This window comes from Oncorhynchus clarkii, chromosome 11, assembly GCF_045791955.1.
Source record: "Oncorhynchus clarkii lewisi isolate Uvic-CL-2024 chromosome 11, UVic_Ocla_1.0, whole genome shotgun sequence".
In the NCBI taxonomy this organism is placed as follows: Eukaryota; Metazoa; Chordata; class Actinopteri; order Salmoniformes; family Salmonidae; genus Oncorhynchus; species Oncorhynchus clarkii.
Window position 1 is genome coordinate 14,033,225 of NC_092157.1, and position 8,717 is coordinate 14,041,941.

An 8,717-nucleotide genomic window follows, 5' to 3' on the forward strand; every position below is an offset into this window, starting at 1 on the left:
CACTCACTGCCCAGGGCCGTATTATTTACATTGACCCCCCCCATTTGATTTTTACACTGCTGCTACTCACTGTTTATTATATATGCATAGTCACTTCACCCCTACCTACATGTACATATTTCCTTGCCTAACCTGTACCCCCACACATTGACACGGTACCGGTACCCCCTGTATATTTCCATGTTATTGTTATTTTATTGTGTTACTTTCTTAACTCTTCTTGAACTGCACTGTTGGTTAAGGGCTTGTAAATAAGCATTTCACGGTAAGGTGAAAGGTGACATGTTGTATTCGGCGCATGTGACAAATAAAGTTTGATTTGATTTGAACTCTCCTGGCTGCATGATCGTGTTATTCCACTGTGTAAACACACCCGGAGGGTATTACCATAGCTACATCTACCTCCTTCATTAGCTAACACATCAGAGAGCGAGGAGGGCAATCTGAAACCTACGTGTGGTTCTGTTATTAGCCAGCCCTCTCACAAGGCTCACCTGACCGGGAGGTAAGGAACTAAAGGAAACTTGGATGGAGAGGAGGGAGGAAGATAGAAAGGAGGGAGGGAGTGGGGAGAGGTTTTTATCAGGCCCCTTTAGGTCAGTGACGTGCTGGTTCATATAAGGACCATATCATAGACTCTGGTATGACGTCTGTGTTGCCTTTGGCTGCTTAGAAGAGAAATCAGTGAAGAGTGAGTCTCAAGGCCCTGCAGCACTACAGGCATCGGGCGTCCAGCATTGAAATCAATGAATGCTGCTGTTTTTCTCTTATTGCGTCGACAGCGCCAAGCTCAAGAATCGCAGAGGTTCAGTTCTCGATGGCTGGCGCTCGCGTTAATTTTATCTTGTGAATTGAAATAATGAGAAATACAGTTGATTTTGGTTGGTTTCTGTGTAGCAGGAGCGTCACATTGAATGAAATGTTAGTCTGCAGAGGTTTTTTTATTGTCAAAGTGGCATTTTATTTTACGTTTCAAGGCAGTTTGGTTTGATTTTAATTAACTTTTTTAAATTTCATATTACCTCTGGAGGCTTTAGAAAATTCTGTCAGTTGTTCACTGATGAGGTATCCTGAAAAGTGGTTTCAAATATGAGTATGTTAATGCTGCTGAACTTAAAAGCAGGCAATTTCATAATCTAATCCAAATACAAGCCTAATAAATCTTTCTCATTCAACATCCATTGAATACCTTTGTGTGTCATCTAGCACTTGGCAGGTTTTCAGGGCCTGAAGAAGTAAATATTTGTTTCTGCTAATGCTAGTTAGTGGATAATGCTACATTAGCTTCAGGTTTAGTTGCTAATGCTAGTTAGCAGTTAATGCTACATTAGCTTCAGGTTTAGTTGCTAATGCTAGTTTATTTACCTACCCTTCACACAAGTACAACAACTACATGGTTGACTTGTATATGAATGCTGTGGTGGTACTGAGACAGGATTGAATGGCTTCTGTTTCTTCATCATGGCTAATATGAAGCTAAGAATACAGTGGTGGCCACCCAAAATACACATCCACTCCCCAGAATCGGTCCAGAATCCTCTGGTGTGATTTGAACCACGTCTTGGTTGTTACAGTCTGTGTTTAGAAGCACCACGCCTACCAGTCTTACCCTGTTATCAAATCCCAAACATCATGGGAAAACATGAATGTGGCTATTTATAAACCCCTCCACACCCACACATGCAACAACAACTTCATCATACATACACATACATACAGTAGCTGTTATGAGTTATCCCTAATTTGAACATAACTGGATAGCAAGTTAGCAACTAAATCCTTCTCATGTTGCATTGAGTTTATGGGACTCCTTTTCCTTCAATGTAACCAGGATACAAAAACAGCTTTGGGATTGGTTGTTTATTGTGCTGCTGTCCATAGGATGGGTGCTAGTCTTACTAGTTGTCCCATCCCTGTTTCCCCCCACAGTGATCTCTATGGCTACTCTAAATGCATTCCTTTCCCATAACTCTCCTCTTACCCCCAGCAACTAGTTTGCAGTGTGGCATTTAGGACAGTTCTCCCTTCTAAAATATAATTTCAATCTCAATAGGATCACCTGTGTGAATACAGGATGAATAAATTCTGAATAAAAATAAATTTGAGCTGTTGTCCAAGTCCTATCAAGAAACAAACACAAGGTTAACTTTGGTTGCTGTAAATCCTTGCTTCTCATACGCAGGGCCATATTAACCCAGAGGCTTACAGAGGGTGAGAAAACTTGAAAAACATAAAGGTCCTTTAATGACAGTAGATAGCCTACTGCCGCTCTGCTGATCATCAGACAGGGAGAGGGGAGGAGGCAGGGGGCCCAAGTGGGTTCCACGAACCTGCTGCCTTGGTTGGGTGCATGATTTATTAGGGAAAAAAAGAGAGAAAAAACATCATAGCTGTTAACCAATTAGGGCACAGATGTAAGTGTACCAGGGGTGATACGGAGTCCCAGCAAAATAAATAGTGGGGGTACCCCGTAGGCCTACCTGTGAAACATGAGCCTATCACAGTCATTAAACATTAAAAAAACATAATGGTCTTGTTCATGCCACATTAAAAGGTAATACATTTTTACATTTAATTGGCATGTTTTTACGATAAGACTAGGCTCTAAAAAAATCCAAGCCCCGGGCCTATGATTTCTTAATCCGGCTCTTCTCATACGCCATCCCCAATGTACTGCTAACGGACCAAGGCAGTGAATTTACCATCAGTACTTAGTAAGTAGTACTGACGTGATCGAAAGCACAGGCATTTATGGTTCTGATGTTAAATGGGACTAAATGCAATGTGCAGCACTGACCACATGATCATCCCGAAGGGATTTTGTTTTGTTTTTCTCCAAATGATGTTGACAGAGCTTCAAATGAGACATAATGATAGGTCAAAACATTTACATTTGATCTCTCGATTTTGGCTGTTTGTTGCCCCTATAAAATGGTTGAGTGAACGTTGCGGCCAGATGGTTGACCTATTTAGCCAACATCTGACGCCCTCCTAAAAAGCTAATATAAATCCTTTTGGCTCATGCCACCCTGTTCATGCTTCTGTATTGACAGGCACAACTCCTAAGGCCCAAACCTCCCTCCACAATGTACAATCCAGACCTGCGGGTTCAAATAGTATTTGTTTTCTTCCAAATACTTTGAGCATGTCTGGAGTGCCAGGTGGGTGGGGTTTGAAGTGCACATTTGGGACTATTCCACTGGTTCCATTGTGCCGGGCAAGCTCAATCAGGTGCAGCTAAAGTATTGGTAAGAAAACAAATACTGATTGAACCCAATTCTCGTTCAATCTCATTGTCTTCATAAATCACCCTGTAAAGAGCAGTGCATACTGTGAGCCACATTACCGAAACATCATTACCTCCAACATATAATCTGCCGAAGCAACCTATAGTGCTATGTAGGAGAGAAGCCTAATAAATGATTGTCACTGTGGGGCTCATCTATCTCTGGAATGTTGTGTGTCGCAGGAGAACCCAAACAGCACAGGAGAACCGAAACTCAGATCTATAAGGTTCCTCCTCTGCTAAGATGTTCTTTGCTCCATAGGACTACAGCCAATTAACTACAGTGATTGATGGTTGTATTGCCACTCAATTGGCTTCTCTGGGCCGTATGAATAACGGTCAATGACAGAGGGAGGTTTAGCCCACTCAACTGTAAATGAATATTGATGAACTTGCAATATCATCCCAGTTTACCTTTGTTGGAAGTTGTGGCAGAATTGTAAAAGTCTGTGATTGGCCAGCAATGACACTTGGCTGTCAGTGATGATGGTTTTCCACAGTAACGGCTTTGTCTGTGTTGAGTTGCCCAAAGCTTTTCCGGCTGTTTAGTACAATCTCGTGCTGATTGCAGAGTAGCAGTTGTAGTTAGGTGGGTGGACATGAGATACTGATGGTGATGATGGATTTCAGTCAGAAAAACTTAACCCTTAACAGTATCCTATAAAAATTGACAGTGAAAGCATGTGGTTGTATTAGATATGTTAGATGTGTTATTTTTCTTAAAACTGCATTGTTGGTTAAGGGCTCGTAAGTAAGCATTTCACTGTAATGACACCTGTTGTATTCGGCGCATGTGACAAATACAATTTGATTTGAATTGACCCCACTAATAGCCATTGCATGCTCGACAAACAGTGTTGCATTGTTTTGAGCCTTTTTGTGTCTTCTAAATCAGCTACCATAGCTCTGCTCAGTGCCTTTGAGATAAGAGCCGAGGCACATGGCCGCACGCAGCAAGAATAAAGCCATTGACTTTCATTTTGCCAATAGGGAGTGCAGACATTGTGCTAGAGCTATTGACTGGCTAAATGTTCTGCCCACGGCATCTAGTTTTGAAACAATGGCATTTTTTCAGATTAGAATGTCCATGTGTTGTATTCGTTTGCCATCTCTTTGACTTTTCGGGGTAATTTAAATGGATGAAAGCAAGGGCACTGAGAACAATGCAAAACAACTTGATTTGTTTGTCTTTTTGAGAATTGTCATTGCTGACGACTTTACACCTACAAGTGGATTTCCTCATATTACATCTTGGCAGGATACATAATAACGACAAGTGTTGCTTGTTGCAACATGAGTCACTGGGCCGAATTGTATTTCCTCAATAGACTCACTGTGATGTCAGGACTCCAAATAAGTCTGTCATCCAGTTAAATCTAGCTTTCTTTCTCTACAAATCCAATGCAACCCTATAGTAGTCAAGTCTAAATGAGGGATATTGAATGTTAATATCCATTATTCGTGTCCTGCTGCATCCAAACAGCTTATTTGGACACTTGAGTGGGAGGATGGGAGTCTGGTCATGTTCTTTTCATGCCAACTCCTCCAAATCTGCTTTATTGACTTCAACAGTTCACTCCCCTCCCCTGGTCTCTTCATGCTGTCATTGTTAGCCAGCTGCTGCTGAAGGTTAATGAGGGTGTTGCCTTTTTGGACTTGCACTTGTTATCTCAAATAATAAAAATACGTAAAAAAATGTTTTTGAGACCAAAAACTAGTGTGACGATTTACATTTTAGAGGGATGGATTGAGATATTCCTTGCAGTGTTCGACACCTTTTCTGAACTTCCTACCTTTAAGACTGGCCCTCTGATACACATGTACAGTATCACCAACAATAATGCCCCAAGTGGGGTCTAAATCGGAAAAGCAGGGATGATAAGGAGTACCCAACATCGAGTCGAGAGGGAGAGTTGAGTAGGGGTGATAAGGAGTACCCAATATCGAGTCGAGAGGAAGAGTTGAGCAGGGGTGAAAGGGAGTACCCAACATCGAGTCGAGAGGGAGAGTTGAGTAGGGGTGATAAGGAGTACCCAACATCGAGTCGAGAGGGAGAGTTGAGCAGGGGTGATAAGGAGTACCCAACATCGAGTTGAGAGGGAGAGTTGAGCAGGGGTGATAAGGAGTACCCAACATCGAGTCGAGAGGGAGAGTTGAGCAGGGGTGATAAGGAGTACCCAACATCGAGTCGAGAGGGGTGATAAGGGGAGAGTTGAGTACCCAACATCAGGAGAGTTGAGAGGGGTGATAGGGAGTACCCAACATCGAGTCGAGAGGGAGAGTTGAGCAGGGGTGATAAGGTACCCAACATCGAGTCGAGAGGGAGAGTTGAGCAGGGGTGAAAGTACCCAACATCGAGTCGAGAGGGAGAGTTGAGCAGGGGTGATAAGGAGTACCCAACATCGAGTCGAGAGGGAGAGTTGAGCAGGGGTGATAAGGAGTACCCAACATCGAGTTGAGAGGGAGAGTTGAGCAGGGGTGATAAGGAGTACCCAACATCGAGTCGAGAGGGAGAGTTGAGCAGGGGTGATAAGGAGTACCCAACATCGAGCCGAGAGGGAGAGTTGAGCCAGAAAATAAAAGCGTTCTGACTCTTTTTGTTTTTGTTATTATTTTTTAAAACATGTATTTCCCCTTTATTTAACCAGGTACGACAGTTGAGAACAAGTTCTCATTTACAACTGCGACCTGGCCAAGATAAAGCAAAGCAGTGCGACAAAAACAACAACACAGAGTTACACATGGGATTAACAAACGTACAGTCAATAGAAATAGAAAACAATATATGTACAGTGTGTGTAAATGTAGTAAGATTAGGGAGGGAAGGCAATAGATAGGCCATAGTGGCAAAATAATTACAATTTAGCATTAATACTGGAGTGATGGATGTGCAGATGATGATGTGCAAGTAGAGATACTGGGGTGCAAAAGAGCAAAACAAATATTATAATAGTAACAATATGGGGATGAGGTAGTTGGGTGGGCTATTTACAGATGGGCTGTGTACAGGTGCAGTGATCGGTAAGCTGCTCTGACAGCTGATGCTTAAACTTAGTGAGGGAGATATAAGTCTCCAGCTTTTTTGCAATTCGTTCCAGTCATTGGCAGCAGAGAACTGGAAGGAAAGGCAGCCAAAGTAGGTGTTGCTATGGTGACCAGTGAGCTGAGATAAGGCGGGGCTTTACCTAGCAAAGACTTATAGATGATCTGGAGGCAGTGGGTTTGGCGACGAATATGTAGCGATGGCCAGCCAATGAGAGCCAACAGGTCGCAGTGGTGGGTGGTATATGGGGCTTTGGTGACAAAATGGATGGCACTGTGATAGACTACATCCAATTTGCTGAGTAGAGTGTTGGAGGCTATTTTGTAAATGACATCGCCGAAGTCAAGGATCGGTAGGATAGTCAGTTATACGAGGGTATGTTTGGCAGCATGAGGGAAGGAGGCTTTGAAGGAGGCTCTTAGACTGGTCACGTCCATCACCTGCCTCAAAATCACCGCTTTTGTGTATTTTACTTTGTTTTCAGTCACCTGGATGCAAGGTACATCAGAGGAAATGGTCACCTGGATGCAAGGTACATCAGAGGAAATGGTCACCTGGATGCAAGGTACATCAGAGGAAATGGTCACCTGGATGCAAGGTACATCAGAGGAAATGGTCACCTGGATGCAAGGTACATCAGAGGAAATGGTCACCTGGATGCAAGGTACATCAGAGGAAATGGTCACCTGGATGCAACATACATCAGAGGAAATGGTCACCTGGATGCAAGGTACATCAGAGGAAATGGTCACCTGGATGCAAGGTACATCAGAGGAAATGGTCACCTGGATGCAAGGTACATCAGAGGAAATGGTCACCTGGATGCAAGGTACATCAGAGGAAATGGTCACCTGGATGCAAGGTACATCAGAGGAAATGGTCACCTGGATGCAAGGTACATCAGAAGAAATGGTCACCTGGATGCAAGGTACATCGGAGGAAATGGTCACCTGGATGCAAGGTACATCAGAGGAAATGGTCACCTGGATGCAAGGTACATCAGAGGAAATGGTCACCTGGATGCAAGGTACATCAGAGGAAATGGTCACCTGGATGCAAGGTACATCAGAAGAAATGGTCACCTTGATGGAAGGAATGTCAGAAGAAACGGTCACCTTGATGGAAGGAACGTTGGAGGAAACGGTCACCTGGATGGAAGGTACATCTGAGTAAATGGTCACCTGGATGGAAGGAACATCTGAGTAAATGGTCACCTGGATGCAAGGTACATCAGAGGAAATGGTCACCTTGATGGAAGGAATGTCAGAAGAAATGGTCACCTTGATGGAAGTAATGTGAGAGGAATGATCACCTTGATGGAAGGAACGTTGGAGGAAACGGTCACCTGGATGGAAGGAACATCTGAGTAAATGGTCACCTGGATGGAAGGAACGTCTGAGGAAACGGACACCTGGATGGAAGGAACGTCTGAGTAAATGGTCACCTAATTGGAAGGAACGTCTGAGTAAATGGACACCTGGATGGAAGGAACGTCTGAGTAAATGGACACCTGGATGGAAGGAACGTCTGAGTAAATGGTCACCTGGATGGAAGGAACGTCTGAGTAAATGGTCACCTGGATGGAAGGAACGTCTGAGTAAATGGTCACCTGGATGGAAGGAACGTCTGAGGAAACGGTCACCTGGATGGAAGGAACGTCTGAGTAAACGGTCACCTGGATGGAAGGAATGTCTGAGTAAATGATCACCTGGATGGAAGGAACGTCTGAGTAAATGGACACCTGGATGGAAGGAACGTCTGAGTAAATGGACACCTGGATGGAAGGAACGTCTGAGTAAATGGTCACCTGGATGGAAGGAACGTCTGAGTAAATGGACACCTGGATGGAAGGAACGTCTGAGTAAATGGTCACCTGGATGGAAGGAACGTCTGAGTAAATGGTCACCTGGATGGAAGGAACGTCTGAGGAAACGGTCACCTGGATGGAAGGAACGTCTGAGTAAATGGACACCTGGATGGAAGGAACGTCTGAGGAAACGGTCACCTGGATGGAAGAAACGTCTGAGGAAACATTGTCGGGAGATGCAGCGGTGAGTGAATGTGGCGCAGGTGGTGAAGCTGAGGTGAGAACGCCGGCTGGCATTGCCCCAGCCTGTGTGTCTTTCTGATGAAGCTGCGGGGGGAATTATACCTACTGTAGCTAAGTGCTTTGTTTTCCTGTCAGACCTCGGTTGCTAAGCACCCAGTGTGTACGTCTCCAGGAGGTGCCGTGTTCTGACAAGCGACATAAGTAGGATTCCTCCTCTGTGTTCTCTGATGTATCCTGTTGTTGTTGTGGGAGGCTGTGGCAGGATTCACTGCAGTGTCCAGTAATGAGATGTAGCCACCTGTAAAGGATTTGGAGGAAATCCCTTGAGGGATTTAGTC

General features: G+C 44.1%; 1 protein-coding gene across 1 annotated transcript in view; it reads left to right on the forward strand.

Annotated features, from left to right (window-relative positions):
• LOC139420229 (LIM zinc-binding domain-containing Nebulette-like) overlaps nucleotides 1–8,717 on the forward strand; it is an 87,248-nt gene that overhangs the window by 42,495 nt on the left and 36,036 nt on the right. The window lies entirely within an intron of this gene.